Source organism: Stomoxys calcitrans, chromosome 3 (genome assembly GCF_963082655.1).
Source record: "Stomoxys calcitrans chromosome 3, idStoCalc2.1, whole genome shotgun sequence".
NCBI lineage: Eukaryota > Metazoa > Arthropoda > Insecta > Diptera > Muscidae > Stomoxys > Stomoxys calcitrans.
The window spans coordinates 87,112,358-87,133,331 of record NC_081554.1 but is presented as its reverse complement, the minus strand read 5'-3'; the positions used below and the strand labels follow the sequence as shown (position 1 = coordinate 87,133,331).

Here is a 20,974-nt window from a genome sequence, read left to right as displayed (position 1 = left end):
TTTGAGTCACTGTGACTTAACGACGATAATGCTGCTGACACTGTTGCGTTTTTGTTCTGCTTATGATCTGATTATTCTTCTCTTAGAACCGACGACAGCGCAACAACATTCATAACAACAAATATATCAGTGAGAACATCAGACAACAGATACAAGTATCTATCTACACCGCACAGTACAAATTATGAATTTTTATCTGCTCGCATTTCCACCGACTAAGTGTTGAATGAGCCAACAACAACAACAACAGCGACTCAAAACAAAACAACTCAAATTGTAAACGATATTCCCGCATTGTTGTATTATTATTATTATTGGTGATCAGTTGACATTTGACAGCGCGTGCAACAACACGTTTCGTAAAAATATCAACGACGGCGGCGAATGGCATCGGTAATTGCGAATAAAATTATTATAAAACTATTATTATTTTAAAAAGAAAAGTATATTTCGGCTATCGATTTTAAAGGATAAAAGGATTACCTGAAGTGAAATTGAAAAAGAAAAATTATAATTAAAAATGTTAAAAAAAAACAGTTAGGCAAAAATAGTTTTAACGAAAAAGAGTGCAGCAGTTGTTTGTTAATGTGTGTGTGCGCGACAAAACAGTGATCCGGTTATTAGAAAAAGAATTTGTACATATCTCATGATCACTATCGATAAATAAAAACAAAAGAATACGACAAATGTTTCTTGTGAATAAAATTTAAACAAAAACAAATTTTTATGCGTAGGGCGTTTGTTTGATGATGATGTTTTCAAAAATTTATACAAATTATAATCCGTAAATTAAATGCGGATAATGTAAGAAGATATACCGTAGTTTTTAATACAAGAAAACCAATCTTTAAAACCAGTAAGGAAAAGCAAACGTCGGGCGGTGCCGACTATATAATACCCTACACCACGTAGTGCATGAAGTACTTTTTATATGTAGAATTTATCTCGAAATCTAGTCAGACTTTAATTTGGATACCAATTGAAATAGCAATATAGAACTTTGTCAGATTTGCCTACAATAGGACAAAAGATTTGGATTTTCACATCTTTAAAAAGCCATATTGGATAAAAGATTATATGGGAGTTACATCAAAACCTGTGCCAATTTTAATGACACATACTGGGACGTCAAATAGAGCATCCCACGCCCTAGATTTTTGAGATGTGACCAAAATTGTGGTTTTTACTGCCTTAAAAGTCCATATCCATATTGGAGGCCACCGTAGAGCAGAAGTTAGCATGACCGCCTATGACACTGAACGCCTGGGTTCGAATCCTGACGAGACCATCAGAAAAAAAAATTTTCAGCGATGGTTTTCCTCTCCTAATGCTGGCAACATTTGCGAGGTACTATGCCATGTAAAACATCTCTCCAAAGAGATGTCGCACCGTGGCACGCCGTTCGGACTCGGCTATAAAAGGAAGGCCCCTTATCATTGAGGTTAAACTTGATTCGGACTGTACTCATTGAAATGTGAGAAGTTTGCCCCTGTTCCTTAGTGGAATGTTCATGGGCAAAATTTGGAATTTGCAAAAGTCCATATCGGATGAAATATACACATTGGAGCTATATCTAAATTAGGACTGATTTTAATGAAATTTTGCGCACGTATTGGAACGTCAATTTAAACGTCTCATATAAAATCGGGCGAAAATTGTGGAGTCTACAGCCTTCAAATGCAATATCGGATGAAAGATATATATGGTAGCTATATCTAAATCTAAATCGATTTTTATGAAATTCTGCACACATATGAAGACGTCATATAAAGCACCTCATGCAAAATTTGGTAAAGATCGGACCAAAATTGTGGCTTCCACAGCCTTAAAAAGCCAAATCGGATGAAAGATATACATGGGTGCTATATCTAAATCTGAACCGATTTTTTATGAAATTTTGCACATATATTGAGACTTCACAAAAATGACTCCACGACAAATTTGGTAAAGATCGGACCAAAATTGTGGCTTCTACAGCTTTAATAGCTCAAATCGAATGAAAGATATATATGGGAGGTATATCTAAATCTGAACCGATTTTTATGAAATTTTGCACATACATTGAGACTTCACAAACATGACTCCACACCATATATGGTAAAGATCGGACCAAAATTGTGGCTTCTACTGCTTTAATAGTTCAAATCGGATGAAAGCTACATATGGTAGCTTTATTTAAATCTGAACCGATTTTTATGAAATTGTCTAGATATATTAAGTGTAGTAACAAAACAGTCCGCGCCAAATTTTGTGCAGATCGGTTGAAAATTGTAGCTACTACGGCCATTTAAGTGCAAATCGGGCGATACATATATATGGGAGCTATATCTAAATCTTGACCGATTTTTATAAAATTTTGCACATATATTGAGACGTTCAATAAAACACCCCATGCCAAATGTTGCAAAGATTGGTAAAAAATTGTGGCTTCTACAGCCTTAAACGGCCATATCGGATGAAAGATATATATGGGAGCTATATTTAAATATGGACCGATTTTCATGAAATTTTCCACACATATTAGGACGTCAAATAAAACATCTCGTGCAAAATATTTTAAAGATCGGACTAAAACTGTGGCTTCTACAGCCATAAAAGTCCATGTCGGATGAAAGATATGTATGGGAGCTATATCTAAATCTGAACCGATTTTTTTCAAAATCAATAGCGTTTGTCCTTGGGCCAAAAAAGTGACATGTGCAAATGACACTCGGACAAGAAATACGACCTGCACTTTGATTACAAGAATACGTGGACGGACATGGCTAAATCGAATCAGAAAGTGATTCTGAGTCGATCGGTATACTTATCAATAGGTCTCGCTCTTCTCCTTCTTAGCGTTGCAAACAAATGCACAAATCTATAATACCCTGTACCACAGTGGTGGTGCAGGGTATAATGAAAGGCAAACTTATTTTACAACATTAATCTAGACCGCTTGGTTTCAATAGAATAGATAGGAAATGAAATATGGCGACCTATGTATGGGATATATGACAAGAATTCCCAGCCCAATTTTTCCCAGCTGCTAGTATCCGCCGATGGAGACGAAGAGGATACCGCAGAACCAATCCCTCCTAGTCAGCATGAGGTTCAAGTGGCAATGATCCGACTGGAGAACAATAAGGGAGCAGAAGGCGATGGGTTGTCCGCTAAACTATTTAAGACATGAGGCGTATGCATCAGCTTGTTTGCGCGATCTGGCTAGAAGAACGCATACCCTACGATTGCCACCTCGGCATACTATGTCGCGTTCACAAGAAAGGAGACAAGATGGAATGTGCCAACTACAAAGGAGTCTTCTCCCCATTACATACAATGTACTCTCGAGCGTACTGTGTAAAAGATTAAAACCTAAATCTCACTGATAATTGGGCTCCATTAATGAGTAGAGATGGGTCTTAACCGGGTAAATACCCAATAAATACCTATTTTGGGTATTTATAAATTTTTAGATATTTTGACAATGAAATCATTTGCCAAAAAAAATTTGATGATTGCGTATTCTCTGTATATAAAACTAATCTAATAAAATCGGAACTTAGATATATGTAGCTGATATATAGACGGAGCTCCAGACATAAAGTCTAGAGGCAATAATTTTGCAATTTTTCATCCAATTTCGATGAATGGGTAGACACCTACCCATTTCTGTGAAGTGTGGTCCAGACCGGACCATATTTGTACATAGTTGCCCTATGGATCGACCGCCCGATCTCCCGATACAGGGTATTAAGACCATAAAAGATCCATTTATAACCCGATTTCGATGAAAATTGGCACAGTGAGTTCTGGAAAACCCCTACCCATTCCTGTCAAATGTGGTCCAGATCGGACCATATTTGGATATAACTGACACATAGACTGATTTTCCGATATAGTGCAATGAGCCTATAAAAGGAGCATTTTTCATCCAATTTCGATGAAATTTGGCACAGTGAGTTTTGGTAAACCCCTACCATTCTCGTTAAATGTGGTGCAGATCGGATCATATTTGGATATAGCTGCCATATAGACCGATTTGCCGATATAGGGTATTGAGCCTAAAAAGGAACATTTTTCATCAGTTTTCGATGAAATTTGAAACAGTAAGCTTTGGTACCCCTCTACACCTTTTTGTTGAATACCGTCCAGATCTGACCATGTTTGGATATAGCTGCCATATAGACCGATTTCCTGACATAGAATATTAAGCCTATAAAAGGAGCATTTTTTATCCGATTTTCATGAAATTTGAAACAGTGAGCTTTGGTAGACCTCTGCACATTTTTGTTGAATATCGTCCAGATTGGACCATATTTAATCCAAATTTCATCGAAATCGGTTGAAAAATGACCAATTTATTGCCTCAAGTCTGGAGAACGGTCTTTATAGCGGCTTTATATAACAAAATTCCGATTTTGTGGTATCAGAAGGTCAGATTTATACACAAAGAATACGAAATCATCGAAAATTGTTTGGAAAATGTTTTAATATACAAGATATCTCCAAAATTATAAGTACCCAGCATTTGGGTATATATGGGTAAATACCCGGGTATATACCCAATTTACTGGGTAAATACCCAACTCAATTAATGAGGCTTTAGACCTGGTAAATTCCCCATAGACCAGATATTCACATCGCGCCAAGTCCTGGCCGCTTCCAAGGCCGACCTCGACAGCCCTACACGCACAAAGTGTCTTCAACCATTGTCTGAGTTTGGTATCCCTGTAAAATTAACAAGTAGAAGGGCGTTAAGTTCGACCGGGCCGAACTTTTCATACCCACCACCTCAGGTATTATTGTAAACTACCTTTCGTCATTATCCGGTGAAAAATGCATAATTTATGCCCCCATAACCTAGTATTGCCCGGAAGATCATGTTACACCGATGGATTAAAGCTAGAAGACAGAGTGGGTCTGGGGGTTTACATTGAGAACCCAGGGAGGGAATGCGTGAAGTGGTGTGGAGAGATTAACGCCTTCTCTGAGGGCGGCACACGTTTGGGTGCCAGGCCATAACGGAATAAGGGGAAATGAAAGGGCAGACGATTTAACGGTGAAGGCCAGTGGACTGTCGTCAACAAACTTGGTTAACCCGAAGCCTTTTGGGTCGACGCAGTCCGAGTTGAGGGAGTGGGCGACGAATGCGCATGCAACATTGTAGTACAGCGAAACGGTCGGTAGGACGGCGAAAATCCTATAGGGGGATCCAAATCTTGAGAAGACGATGCTATAACTGAAAGGTATTGGTATCATAACGGGACACATAGGACTACTATCTCACTTATATAAAATCGGCGCGGCAAGTGATAGCGTGTGTAGGGCATGCGGGGAAGTTGATGAGACGTTGGAGCATTTCCTTTGTCATTGCTCGGCTCTCGCAGATACCGGCACTTAGGTGGAGGCACAATACCAGACATGAATCAACTTAGGGGAATGGTATTGAAAACAATTAAGGATTTTGTAAGTAGCACGGAATTCCTAACTTAAAATTTTCTTTTTTGAGGTAATTTTATAGTTTTTAGAGCGCACAACAAGCCGATTACTGGCTTAGGTGTATGTCCATAGTGGCATGGAGCGGATTAATATCTGCACCCTCTTTTCAACCTAACCTAACCTAGCTATATTGAAATATGGTCCGATTTGGGCCAAATTCGGCACGGCCATTGAGTGGTCTAATAAGTACAAGTTTTTTTTTTCAATTTTGTAGAACAAAATATTGGTCTTTTTGGTAGTTATATCGAAATATAGACCTATCTGAACCATATACGACACGGATGTCGAAAAGCTTTATATAAGTCACTGTGACAGCGAAATCGAATAATAAATGTGCCGTTTAGGGGGCCAAAAATTTTAATAGAGATATCGGTCTATATGGCAGCTATATCTATCTATTATCTATATCTTGACCGATCTGGGTCTAACACAACTCACTGTCCCAAATTTTAGCAATATCGGATAATAACAGTGGCTTTTATGGGCCTAAGACCCTAAATCGGCGGATCGGTGTATATGGGGGCTATATCAAGATAGATTCCGATACAGCCCATCTTCGAACTTAACCTGCTTAGGGACAAAAAAAAAAAAAAAGAATCTGTGCAAAGTTTCAGCTCAATATTTCTATTTTTAAAGACTGTAGCGTGATTTCAACAGACAGACGGACGGACATGGCTAGATCGTGTTACATTTTTACGACGATCAAGAATATAAAAACCGCCAACAGAACTCTTTCACCGTTTTGGTCAATATGGGTATCAAATGAAAGAAGTTTAAAAGTAAAGTACACATCTGACATAAAAATTTATCCCTAGGTGTCTGAGGGGCGTCTCCAACCCCCAAAACCTCCCATATTATTATAGGTAAAGATATACAATGAATGGGGATTGGACAGCATATGTTACACAGCACTACGCTAAAAGAATGTTAATACTAACCCAGGTGACACCACGAGAAGATTAGTGAGCACAGTTAAGATGAAGGACAATCAGAACCGTCACTTGGTATCCACCATCCACTACGTCACCTCACAAGAAACAACAAAAGTTAATATTAATCGAAATCTTACAATTGTCGTAAATTTTTAGAAAATAAATAAAACCATAACCACATTTGATATGAATACCTATTTCACCGAAAACACAAACCACTTGGATTAAATTAATAAATGATCTTTTTAGCATATCAATGTAGATTTATTTGACCACGTGTGTTGATTAATCCTAAATGGCTGCAAATTGCCACTTTTTTCAACGCAATCTCATTTAAATATCCATAGAACTGTGAAGGTTAGAACTTAACAGGTGGGGCATTACCGACTTATAATCCGATTCGATTCAATTTGATTGAGAGATAGAGGGTTTATCATTGCGACATTTGGCAAGCTACTTAGCCATTGAGCACGGGTATGCATACAATTGGGGCCATCAATTGTATGCATACCCGTTGCCACTTGTTTGTTGGTGTTGAAATTCAATTTAAGTTGTTTAACATTTGTTTGTTGTATTAACGACATATAGGAAGTAGTTCCATTGTGTTTATTTTTTTTTTTAATATTACCTACCCTCAAAATTGCTATCTTAGTTAAGTGCACCTATACGAACAAATGCACAGTGGTCACAATTGTGAAAAATATAAAATATTATTACTATAGTTCTGAACCCCAAAATAAGTTAAAATTTAATTAAACAAGTAAAAGCGCGCTAAGTTCGTCCGGGCCGAATCTTGTCGAGCCATTTGTCGAGTTCTTTTTCCGGTGTCTCTTTTTAGGCAAACAAAGGAAAGGAAAGGATAAAAGATAGGAGTTGCTTTGCTACTGGATCTATATCATGTTATGGTCCGATTCGGACCATAATGGAATGCATGTTGGAGACCACAGTAGAAGTCAGCCAAATCGAATAATGATTTCGCCCTTTAGGGGCTCAAAAATTAAAATAGGGAGATCGTTTTATAAGAGAGCTGTATTAGGTTATAGACCGATCCAGATCATATGTGACACCTATGTTGAAGGTCATGGGAGAAGCCGTTGTACAAAATTTCACCCAAATAAGATAATATTTACGTCCTATAGAGGTTTAAGAAGTCAAAATCACAGATCGGTTTATATAGCAGCTATATGAGGTTATCGACCGATGCGAACCATACTTTGCACAGTTGGTGAAAGTCATAACGAAACACGTCGTGCAAAATTTCAGCGAAATCGAAAAGGATTTACGCCCTCTAGAGGCTCAAGAAGTCAAGACTCCAGATCGGTTTATATGACAGACATATCAGGTTATGCATCGATTTTACCCGTAGATGGCACAGTTGTTGGAAATTATAACAAAACACCTCATGCAAAATTTCAGCCAAATCGGATAAGAATTGCGTCCTCTAGTGGCTCAAGAAGTCAACATTCAAGATCGGTTTAAATGGCATCTATATCAGATTTTAGACCGATTTGAAACACATTTGGCACAGTCATTGGAAGTCATAATAAAACACCTCGTGCAAAATTTCAGCCGAATCGGATAAGAATTGTGCCCTCAAGTGGCACAAGAAGTCAAGATTCAAGATCGGTTTATATGGCAGCTATATCATGTTATGAACTTATTTGAACCATACTTGGCACAGTTGTTGGAACTCATGACGAAACACGCCGTGCAAAATTTCAGCCGAATCGAATAGAAATTTCGCCCTCTAGAGACTCAAGAAGTCAAGACCCCAGATCGGTTTATATGACAGCTATATCAGGTTATAGACCGATTTCAACCACACTTAGCACAATTGGTAAAAATCATAACTAAACACATCATGCAAAATTTCAGCCAAATCAGATAAGAATTGCGCTCTCTAGTGGGTCAAGAAGTTTCCAACCGATCATTTACAATTCCAACCGATCTAAACCTATAAGAAGTATTTGGGCAAAATATCAAGAGGCTAGCTGCACTCCTTCGAAAATTAGCGTGCTTTTGACAGACAGACGGACGGACATGGCTACATCAACATAACATGTCATGACGATCAAGAATATATACTTTATGGGGTCTGAGAGGAATATTTCGAGGAGTTACGAACAGAATGACGAAATTAGTATACCCCCATCCTATGGTGGAGGGTATAAAAAGTTACTTTCCCGCCAAAATATTTCAAATAAATTAATTTTAATCTACAAAATGTTCAATATATCTGACTAAAGTTTTTGGATATTCTCGCCAATCTGTGAAATCAGGCGTTCGGCATCTTAGGCGGGCATGTCAGCCTATGCAGGACGGACCCACATTAGTTTATTTGCCTAAATTATTTATTGTCTACATTCAATTGCATGACTTGTAAGTATCATGTCGGATAGAAAATATTTGAAAACTGACGGATCCATCCTGGTTAAAATATACACCATACTTAGGTTAAGTTGAAAAGAGGGTGCGGATATTAGTCCGTCCAAGGCTACTATGGACATACACCTAAGTCAGTAATCGGCTTGTTTTGCGCTAATTGTTTTCCATACCACGCCGAATAGTCGGTTATTGTGACCCCACCTAAGTGCCATTGTCTGTTAGCCGTGAGAGTCGGGCAATGACATAGGAAATGCTATAACTTTCCGACCCTTTTTTGCATAAATAAGCTATAAGGATAATCCTTATGTTAAGCTACAATAGCAAAATACGGAAATATCTAAAAAAAACGAAGTTAGTGCTGTTTTACTCTCTTTTACACAAAATTCTACACTTGTTTACCCTTTTTACAATTTTTATTACGTTTTTTGTTGGTAAATTGTTGGCATCGCTGGTCCTATGTGTCCCGTTATGATACCGAAAGCTATAATGATCTCATTCTTACATTCATTCTGTAATAGCCTCGTCTTTTTACGAATCGGCTCCCCTATAGGATTTTCGTTGCCTTACCGACCGTTTCGATGTGCGCGTTTGTTGCCCAGGCCCCTAACTCCGACTGCGTCGACTCGGAAGTCTTCGGTCTAACCAAGTTTATTGACGGCAGTGCTCTGGTATTCACTGCCAAATCATCTGCTTTTTCATTGCCCCTCACTCCGCTATGGCCCGGGACCCAATCGATGCGGGCCATGCCATTCTCAGAAAAGACGTTAATCTCCTTCTGACACTCCAATACTGTTTGTGACCTTACCTAACCTTATCTGAGGTATCCGATCGGAAACCTCTTCCCTTCCTTCCAGGTTGCCTATCGTCGCCTCGATTATACCGCAATTGTATGAGCTGCTCCTATCCTATATCCATTCTCCCATCGCTTCAAATTTCATAGCCGCAGTGGCTGCCTCTCACTTAATCGGTGTTAGTATATGCAATTAAATACTTGTGGTATTGATACTTTGTTTTTTACATTTTAATTTAATCATGTATGCTTTGTTCTTGAATGTATATTAGAAGCATAATTTTCTTTTTCTTGTAAGTCGTACAAAACTTTTTCTTCAATAAAAACCTTTTCTTGTATTACCCTAAATATTTTAATTTATTGAAAGTTATCTGGTTATGGGCCCAGATATGGCGGAAGAGATGTTCGCACTGCATTTGTTCGAGGGTCGGAATTACGATAATTGGAAGTTTAGATTGGAAACGGTTTTGAACGAACACAATCTGTTGGAACTAATACAGAAAGATGTCACGGAACTTATTTCGCAAGAAACTGTCGAGGCTAAGAAATTGGAATGGAAGAAGAAGGACGCGAAGGCGAAATCTTTGATGATAAGAAGAATTGGGGATTCACATTTGGAATATGTAAAGGACAGCAAAAGTTCTTTTGAAATCTTGCAATCATTGTCAAATGTGTTTGCCAAGAAAAGCATTTCAAATCAATTGTTTCTCAGGAAAAAGCTGTTGACCATGAAATGTGAAAGCAATGAAAATTTGAACTCGTTTTTCCTCAAGTTTGATAGTGTTGTTCGACAACTGAAATCGTCGGGAGCTACGTTGGAAAAGTTGGATACCATTTGTTTGCTACTTCTTACTTTGCCGGAATCCTACAATAACGTGATAACAGCAATTGAAACATTGAACCCAGATACTCTTGAAATGGACTTTGTCAAAAATCGTTTGCTTGAAGAGGAAAGAAAACGTATGTGTTCTAGCAATGAAGATCCAGTGGAAAGTGTTGCTATGAAAGTTTCATTTAAATTCAAATGCCATTATTGTGGCAAAATTGGACACAAAAAGAAAAACTGTTTCAAATTTAAACGAGATCAATTTGAGAAATCTGGAAACGTGGCCAATTCCGATTTGTGCTTTATTGCTGACGAAGAATGCTACAAGTCAAGTGAACAGCAATATGAAATGGATAGTTGATTCCGGAGCCAGCGATCACATGGCCAATGATGAGCGATTTTTCTTCGAGTTGCACAAGCTAGATAATCCAGTAATTATTGGTGTTGCAAAAGATGGTGTAAGTATTGTAGCCGAAAAATGTGGAACAATTGTTGGATACGTCAAAGTGAATGGGAAGTTTTCAAGGTGTTCAATAAAAAACGTTTTACTTTGCAAGGATCTGAAATGCAACTTATTTTCTATACGACGCATTGAAGAAGCAGGGATGAAAGCCGTATTTGAAAACAAAAGAGTGAAAATTTTTAAAGGGCATACTTTGATGTTGGAGGGTGATAGACAAAATAAGACATATGAATTTCAACTGAACTATGAAAATGCAAATGCCAATTTAAGTAACCATCAGCAAGTCGCAGATTTATGGCATCAACGACTATGCCATTTAAATGAGCAAGATATGAAAAAGTTGAAAGCAATGGTAAATGGAATGGACGATATTAAGGATCAAAAATCTTTTTGCGAATCATGTGTTTTCGGAAAGCAACACAGATTGCCGTTTAAAGGTAAGAAAGACAAGGAATATTCTCTTAGACCTTTGCAGCTGATTCATAGCGATGTATGTGGACCCTTAACACCAAATTCCTGGGATGGAAAGAAGTATATTGTAACATTCATAGATGACTATTCGCACTTTACTTGTGTTTATATAATGGCTAATAAATCAGAAGTTTTAATACATTTTAAAAACTACAAGGTAATGGCTGAAAATTAGCATGGCACTAAAATTTCAAAATTGAAGTGTGATAACGGCGGTGAATATTCATCGAATGCATTTAAGGATTTTTGTAGAAATTCTGGAATTACATTACAATATACTCATGCTTACACACCAGAACAGAATGGAAAATCTGAAAGGATGAACAGAACTCTAATTGAAAAAGCAAGATCTATGATATCAAAAAGTGGTGTCCCAAAATATTTGTGGTCTGAAGCAATTTACTGTGCTAATTATGTCACAAACAGAAGTCCAACCAGCTCTCTTTCATCCAACAAAACTCCTGCTGAAGTCTGGTCCGGAAATAAGCCTAACTTGTCAAACTTGAGAGTGTTTGGCTGTGCTGCATATTCCCATATTCCAAAAGCTCAACGAACGAAACTGGATATGAAATCGAGGAAACTACTTATGATTGGTTATAGTGGAAATGGCTATCGTTTATGGGATACAGCTGGAAGGAAGCTAGTTCTGTCAAGAGATGTTTTATTTAATGAGACCGAGTTTAATAATCCGCTGCCTGTAAGAAAGGATGTATCTATAGTACTAGAGAAGTCGTATAAGGAAAATGAAAATAGCCTGGAACAAAGTACTGGGACTGAAGAAGAAAACAGTGAGGATGAAATATTCGAAGAAACAGTTAATTTCCCGGAAGAACCAAATATGTTGGAAAATGGCGATATAGATCCAGTTGTGCTTAATGAAAGCACAGAACCAACTGTAGAACTGCGTAGAAGTACAAGAACAATAAATCCCCCTAGACGATTTCATTATATGGCTTTGGCTTTAAGTGCAGAACAATTTGTATCGGAAGTTCCTACTAGATATGAAGATGTTGAAAACTGTGTTGATGCTGATGAGTGGTATGCTGCAATTAATTCAGAATTAAATTCTTTGAGCAAGAACAACACATGGGAATTAGTTCAACGTCCAAACGCAAAAAGTGTCGTAAGTTCGAAATGGGTATTTCGGCGAAAACTGGATGAAAACGGGAATCCAGGTGAATACAAAGCACGAGTTGTTGCTAGAGGATTTACTCAGTGTCAAGGTTTTGACTACAATGAGACCTATTCTCCTGTGGCTAGAATTGGTACTTTCCGTATTTTGTTAGCAGTCGCGAATAAAATGAAATATATCATACATCAAATGGATGTCAAGACCGCGTTTTTGAATGGATATCTACGAGAGGAAATATACATGGATCCACCGAAAGGTCTTGAATGTAAATCAAATGTTGTGTGTAAACTTAACCGTTCCCTGTATGGATTAAAGCAATCACCTAGAATGTGGAATGAAAGATTTAATTCCTTTATATTATCATTGAATTTTACAAGATCGAAAAATGACTATTGCTTGTATATCCGCACAGACAATGGCAATGTAATATATTTACTGCTTTATGTAGACGATCTTCTTATTGTTGGCAACAATATGAAAGCAATTCAAGATTTAAAATTACAGCTCAAATCGGAATTTGAAATGAAGGACATGGGAGACATTGACGTCTATTGGGGAATTAAAGTAAATAGAAATATTGAAGAATCCACAATTGAAATGACTCAAAAAGGTTTCATAGTAAATCTATTAAAGAAGCTTGGAATGGAAAACTGTAAAAATGCAGATACTCCAATGGAGCCTAAGTTGTCCTTACCTAATGATATCAATGAGAAAACTCAACTCACTAAAGAACCTTACAAAGAATTGATTGGCTGTTTAATGTATTTGATGCTTACTTCGCGGCCTGATATAAGTGTCAGTGTAAACTATTTAAGCCGTTTTCAAAATTGTGCTACAGATTGTCACTGGAGTCATCTGAAAAGAATTCTTCGGTATCTAAAGAAGACCAAAGATATGAAGCTTTTATTTGATGGAAAATCTGATGAGACATTATTTGCATATTGCGACGCAGATTGGGGAAATGATACCAATGATAGAAAATCTTTGAGTGGTTATTTAGTAAAATTATTTGGATCTACGGTTTCATGGTCTACTAAGAAACAACCAACGGTTTCACTTTCTTCGACCGAGGCAGAATACATAGCACTTTGTATTACAGCTAGTGAAATTATGTATCTACTGAAATTATTGCAGGATTTGAACATAAATATTGATTTGCCTATAACTATTTACGAAGATAATATGTCTTGCATAAAGATCGCGGAAGAGCCTAAAGAACATCAACGAATGAAACATATTGATATCAAATATCATTTTCTCCGAGATCTGGTTCAAGATAAGATAATCAACATTGTTTACAAATCAAGTAAGGAACAAGTCGCAGATTTCTTTACCAAGTCTTTGACAAAAATTCCTTTTGAAAAATTTAGAGATAGTATTGGATTTATTTAATTGGATGGGGGTGTTAGTATATGCAATTAAATACTTGTGGTATTGATACTTTGTTTTTTACATTTTAATTTAATCATGTATGCTTTGTTCTTGAATGTATATTAGAAGCATAATTTTCTTTTTCTTGTAAGTCGTACAAAACTTTTTCTTCAATAAAAACCTTTTCTTGTATTACCCTAAATATTTTAATTTATTGAAAGTTATCTATCGGTATGTCTATGGGTCGTATATCTATAATAGTCTACAGTGCCCTAGTGGGAGTGGTTCTCATCGCTCCGCCTAAACCAAGATAACATGTTATCCTCCATCATAGTCTACCAAACTAATGAGGCGTAAGTAAGTATTAGTATAAAAACGCTCCCGTAGAGCCAGTGGATTATCCTCGGATTCAATCCCCATTTCAAGCCTACGGCCCGTCTACTTAGTGTCCAACATCTGTGAGCCTTCTCAGTACGCTCCTGAATGTGACACTTCCAATTCAGTTTCCTGTCCAAGATTACACCTAAATATTTTACCTAGTCAGCAAAAACAGTCACCAATGCATGGTTTTGTGCAGGCCTTTGTTCCGTATGCATTCTACACCGTCATTGGATCTGTGTTGTCTTCGTAGCCAACATTATCGGATGACAGGAGCTGCAAAAATATTCGCAGACTATAGAAAGCCATCGGTTTAGTGTTTCATTGTGTGGTAGAATTTCTAAACTTCATTCTGACTTCATAAAATTTCGATTCATTCACACTCATGCCTTGCCATTGCTCCCATCATCTAGCGGAATGGATGTTTCTCCTCCGTCATTTTGCTATAGCAACATTTTTTATTGTGATAAGTAACAAACTATTAATTTGAACTCTACAAAATATTCTACACATTTGTAGAGAAGATATGGGATTTTGTACTCATGTATGGGCTAAAGTTGAATGTTTCAAAGTTTACCGCTTTTTATGCCTTCAACCATCTGGAGACTATTTATTTTAAACTTGCGTTTTTATACCCTCCACCGAAGGATGGCGGTATATTCATTTTGACATTCCTATAAAGTATATATATTCTTGATCGTCGTAAAAATCTTAGACGATCTAGCCATGTCCGTCCGTCTGTCTGTTGAAATCACGCTACAGTCTTTAAAAATAGAGATATTGAGCTGAAACTTTGCACAGATTCTTTTTTTTTTTTTTTTGTCATAAGCAGGTTAAGTTCGAAGATGTGCTATATCGGACTATGATATAGCCCATATAGACCGATCCGCCGATTTAGAGTCTTAGGCCCATAAAAGCCACATTTATTATCCGATTTTGCTGAAATTTGGGACAGTGAGTTGTGTTAGGCCCTTCGATATCCTTCTTTAATTTTATTAAAATCAGTCGGGATTTGGATATAGCTGCGGTCTATATCCGCCGATTTAAGGTCATGAGCCCATAAAAGGCGCATTTATTGTCCGATTTTGCTGAAATTTGGGACATAGAGTTGTGTTAGGTCCATCGACATCCTTCTTTAATTTGGCTCAGATCCGTTCAGATTTGTATATAGCTGCCATATAGACCGATCTCTGGATTTAAGGTTTTGGGCTCATAAAAGGCGCACTTATTGTCCGATGTCGCCGAAATTTGGGATAGTGAATTAAGCTAAGCCCCACGACATACTTCTGCAATATGGCACAGATCGGTTCAGATTTGGATATAGCTGTCGTATAGACCGATGTCTTAATTAAACGTCTTAGGCCCACAAAAGGTGCATTTATTGTCCGATTTCTCCGAAATTTGGGACAGTGAGTTGTGTTAGGCCTTTCGACATATTTCTGCAATTTGGCCCAGATCAGTTAAAATTTGGATATAGCTGCCATATAGACCGATCTTCCGATTTATGATTTTGAGTCCATAAAAGGCGCATTTATTGTCCGATTTTGGGACAGTGAGTTATGTTAGGGCCTTCGACATCCTTCTTCAATTTGGCCAAAATCGGTCGAGATTTGAATATAGCTGCCATATAGACTGACCTCTCGATTAGACCTTAAATCGAAATAGCCATTTCCAACCCTGTATTTAAGGTCTTAGGCCCATAAAATCCACATTTATTATCCGATTTTGCTGAAATTTGGGACAGTGAGTTATGTTAGGACCTTCGACATCCTTCTTCAATTTGGCCCAGATCGGTGAAGATTTTAATGTAGCTTCCATATAGACCGATCCGCCGATTTAAGGTTTTGGACCCATAAAAGGCGTATTTATTGTGCGATTTCGCCGAAATTTGGGACAGTGAGTTGTATATGGTTCAGATCGGTCTATATTTGGATATAGCTACCTAAAAGACCAATATGGGGGCATAAATTATGTATTTTTCACCAGATTATGACGAAGGGTGATTTACATATATTCCCGAAGTGGTGGGTATCCAACGTTCGAACTTAACCCTTTTTTACTTATTTGTATTATTTTATGACAATGCAATTGCAATTTTCATATTTAATTAAGAATTTTTTTCATTAAATGACATATGTGGAAAATTTGCATTTTCATTTTATCATTCATTACCAAGTGCATACGAAATGTCTTTTAGCATGTAAATAATTTTAATACTCACCAAAACTAAATAGATGCGTTTAATTAATAATAACAACAACATACACTCGAATAGAAGACCTCAAAGGTCAAAACCACCATCTATGCCGAGTGAGGGGAAGGGCAAACACCAATACACTAATGTGTCATAGCTCAGTTAAAGAAACCCCCAGACAGACAAGTGGAAGTTTATATGAACAACAAAAAACAACGTCGAATAATTTGAAGGAAAAAACAATTTTTTCGTGTGTTTTTTTGTGATACTCAAGATGCAGCTAAGCATGAGAATGTGATCCTCAACAAAATGAAAGTTTAAATGCTAATTAATTTAAAACTTTTAATTTAGTTGACATTACAACATAGATTCGATCGATAATTTCTGTATCCTCTGCGCTGGTATGTTTTTATTGCAAATTTTGCCCATGAACATTCGACTAAGGAACAGGGGCAAACTTCTCTCATATCAATGAGTACAGTCCGATTCAAGTTTAAGCTCAATGATAAGGGGCCTCCTTTTTATAGCCGAGTCCAAACGGCGTGCCACAGTGCGACACCTCTTTAGAGAGAAGTTTTACATGGCATAGTACCTCACAAATGTTGCCAGCATTAGGAGGGGAAAGCCACCGCAGAAAATTTTTTTCTGATGGTCTCGCCAGGATTCGAACCCAGGCGTTCAGCGTCATAGGCGGACATGCTAACCTCTGCGCTACGGTGGCCTCCGTTTATGTTTTTATAGGAATTATAAAAATGGGTTTTGATTTTTTACAATATATTAAAGTTGGGTGCCCATAGGATCAAAAATTTCAGGGCCATGGTCCTTCTAGGATGCACATTATTTAATGTGTTTAGAGTATTTTATTTCTAAACACCAACGCAAAGCGGGATACAATCGAAAAAGACTAGTAACAAATCTGCTTTTTGAGAACGGAGAACGGATGGTTAGGTTGAGTGGGTTGCCCACCAAAGGTGAGTTCACTCGGAGGGCAGTCTGGCCCTTTGTGGTACTCTAGAAAGAAAGGGAAGAGATAGAAGATGTGAGACCTTGAACTAGAGGTTATACACGAATAAAAATAAAACAGGAGGAATGGAGAACCCAAGCGGGGGGTGATGAAACGCCCATCCCCACGCTAGCACGGATGTACCTACACCGGAGCTCATGGCACCAGAGATGAAGAAACGGCTCCCCAGAAAGGAGATTCTACGTCCCGGACATGAACAATAATCTCCTCTTCATCCTCATCGAGGCAACTCACACAGAAGTCATTGTCCGCACATTAATCGTGAGGTTCCATAGAGTCGGCGAGAACACACCTCCTTGGGGTGTTCCTCTGGTCACCCTCCTTCTGACCACCCTATCTCCCAGGTTCGCATTAATAATTCTGCCATTAAGCATATTATTGGAGTTGCCTCGATGAGGATGAATGCGCGCCGCCATGTTGCCTATGGCACAGTGCCCGGTTATGACCCCTGTTAAGGTACTCATCGAACGCCAGCAACTCCCTCGTCTACCTCTGGTCGATGACAGGCCGAGCGCGTTTGCAGTCCGGCAACAATCTACCGAGTCCCATCTACTGTGTTTAGTAGCTCGACATATGGCACGTAGGCAAGACCCGTGACTGGTCCGCCCGACGCAGATGAACCCCTCATGGCGCACTCATCCGCGCTCTCATTTCCTGGAATGCCCTCATGATCAAGAACCAATGTTAGCGTCACATCGTGGGCCCGGAACCTATTCAGGGACTCCAAACAATCCACCACGCATCTCGATCTCGATTATTAGAATTTCCACAGAAGACACAGAAATCTGCCTGAAAGAACGTACACTCGTCTGGCGGTCTCAGAGACATACCGATATTAAGTGCGTCAGAGTAGACCCCCCAATCTAGTCTCTGACTCAATCTTGGAGCCATTGGTGTAGATCGAGGTCTCGTCCTCTTCAAGTACAGCATTCGTCCTCCATTCATCCCTCCCAGGAAAATGGATCGCGAATACCCTCACTCCAGTCGGTCCTGGTGCCAGGTAGTCGGAGATCCTCCTCAGTCTACCCTCCGCATCCATAACACCCAGAATCGAACTGTGGCCGCAACCATCCTCCGTCAGCATGCCGAGCTCCCTCAGCCTAAAAGCGACCTTGGCGGCGCAGTTCCGAATGTAGGCCTCAATGAGCTGCATATCCCCCATCGGCTTCAGGCCTGCCTGTGGTACGGATATCAGTGTCCTTGTGACCCCAACGCAGGTCAGTCTATTGACCTTCTCATTACTGATCTGTATACGATGGCCGTATAAATCCAATAAATCATCTTGGGGGTTACCCCCACTTCCTACCGAGTAAAAAGCGGACATTGCCTTACGGCTTCTTTCCTCGATGTTCCTCTTACAGGACAGTTTCGAATCGAGGACTATGACTAGGTACTTCCCTTCTTTCGACAGCCGCAGGGTGACCCCGACCAGGAACGGTAGTCAGAACTCCGGTATTTTATATCTACGAGTGAAGAATACGAGCTGCGTCTTCTTTTGGGTTGGTCCTCAACCCATTTCAAGTAGTCCAACGCGAGCATCAAACCTGATGAGGTTCAGTGACCGTTGCATGATCTCGCTGATTGTTGACAGAAATTTGCCTTGGACCAGTGGCACGATGTCGTCCGTATAAGCGATAATCCTTCTGCCGTCCCCACCGAGATACATCAGGATTTCATTAATCGCGAGGTACCATAGAATCGGCGAGAACAACCCTCCTTGGGGAGTTCCTCTGGTCACCCGCCTTCTGACCACACTATCTCCAAGGTTCCCATTAATAATCCTGCCATAAAGCATATTATTGGTACACTGGGAGATTACGGGGTGAATCCCCATGCGGTCCGGTGCGGCGATTATCGATCCAATCTCCACATTATTGAAGGCTTCCTCAATATCCAAGAAGGCCGCTAAAGTGAACTTCTTCTCTCGGAGAGACGTCTCGACCTCCTGTACCACCTCGTGAAGGGCCGTCTCCACCCACCTGCCTTTGAGGTATGCGTGTTGTGCCCCACTGAAGTTTTTCGCCGTCAGCCCCCCCTCTTACCTTCAGGTCAATCAGTCTTTCTAGTGTTTTTAGCAGAAGAGAAAAAAGAACGCATGGAGATAATGGTTAGACATGATGTGTTAACGAGATTTCAAGCCCTTCGATAGTACGGGCATCTATTGGCAGGTCCCTATAGTTGAACACCTCAGCATTTAAAAAATGTATTCGGGCTTCCAAATCGTCATTTGTAGTTTCATTTTCAAAAATTGCTGGATTGAGCTAATGATATCTTTAACACCTCAGGTCTAATTCTAACCATTCAAAATTTCAAAGTGTTATCTCTACCCATTCCCCAACAGCAGCTTTTTTACTATTTGTTACGATTTTATCCCACTGTGCAACGGCTCCTGCAGAAATTTGATCACAAATATTATTATCAGTTGCATACTGTACTCCCAAAGACCTTGTGTTAGGTTAAAAAGAGGGTGCAGATATTAATCCGCCCTATGCCACGATGGACATACACCTAAGCCAGTAGTCGGCTTGTTGTGTGCTCTAAAACAAAAAAGTAACCTCGAAAAAGAAAGGAATTCCGTGCTACTTAAAAAAAAAAAACTTTAATTGTTTCCATACCACTCCCCTGAGTTGGTTCATGTCTGGTGTCTTGTCCCCACCTAAGTACCAGTGTCTGTTAGCTGCAAAAGGCGGGCAATGATATAGGAAATGCTGCAACGTCTAATCATCTTCCCCACATGCTATCACTAGCCGCACCTTGCGTTAATCCGTTTTTGTGAGATTCCTACCAAAATTGATCTCAGATTGACCATTGCTTGACCAAGATTTTATTAACAAATTCTTGTCTTTGGATTACCATATAGGAGCAAACAAACGTTCGACGCACGCATCTTCGACACCTGCCGCCCCACCCCTAAAACCCGCACAAAGGATATATTGGCCAATCACGACAATATGGGACTCAAATGACTCAATGGGTGGCCAAAACAAATATAGGGCTCAAAAGAAAGGACTTAGGGAGAAGAATATAAAATTTATATGCAAACTCAATGTCTGGGGCCGTATCAACCCCAAAAGATTCAGAAAAGAACATATTTACCAGCAGTGGGAATATGGGGTTCAAAATTATTATAGAGTTAAAGGTAGACCACCATAGCGCTGAGGTAAGCATGTCCGCTTATGACACTGAACGCCCGGATATGAATCCTGACGAGAACATGAGAACAAATTGTCAGCGGTGGTTATCCCCTCCCAATACTGGCGGCATTTGTGGTGTACTGTGCTATCATAGAAGTCGTGAAAAAACTTCCCCCCAAAGAGGTGTCAAACTGCGCCAGTCGCTCGGACTCGTCTATAGAAAGCAGGTCCCTTATCATTAAGCTTAAACTTGAATCGGGCAGCACTCATTGATATGTGAGAAGTTTACCTTTGTTTCTTAGTGGAATATTCATGGGTGAATTTGCAAATTCGCATAGAGTTAACAAAGGCGGAGTGGAAACGGAGCGTAGCAGCTAGGAAAAAAAATAAATT

General features: G+C 39.1%; 1 protein-coding gene across 4 annotated transcripts in view; it reads left to right on the top strand.

The window, feature by feature from the left end:
* Window positions 1-302: 302 nt before the first annotated feature.
* The window catches only part of LOC106085055 (sodium- and chloride-dependent GABA transporter ine), an 86,609-nt gene continuing 65,937 nt past the window's right edge, over window positions 303-20,974 (top strand). For 3 of the 4 annotated variants that reach the window (XM_013249084.2, XM_013249082.2, XM_013249079.2), the window contains exon 1: window positions 303-393. The gene's annotated coding sequence lies outside the window, so the exon portion shown is untranslated. The remainder of the gene's footprint in view (window positions 394-20,974) is intronic. The other variant, XM_013249080.2, reaches the window with a different exon arrangement.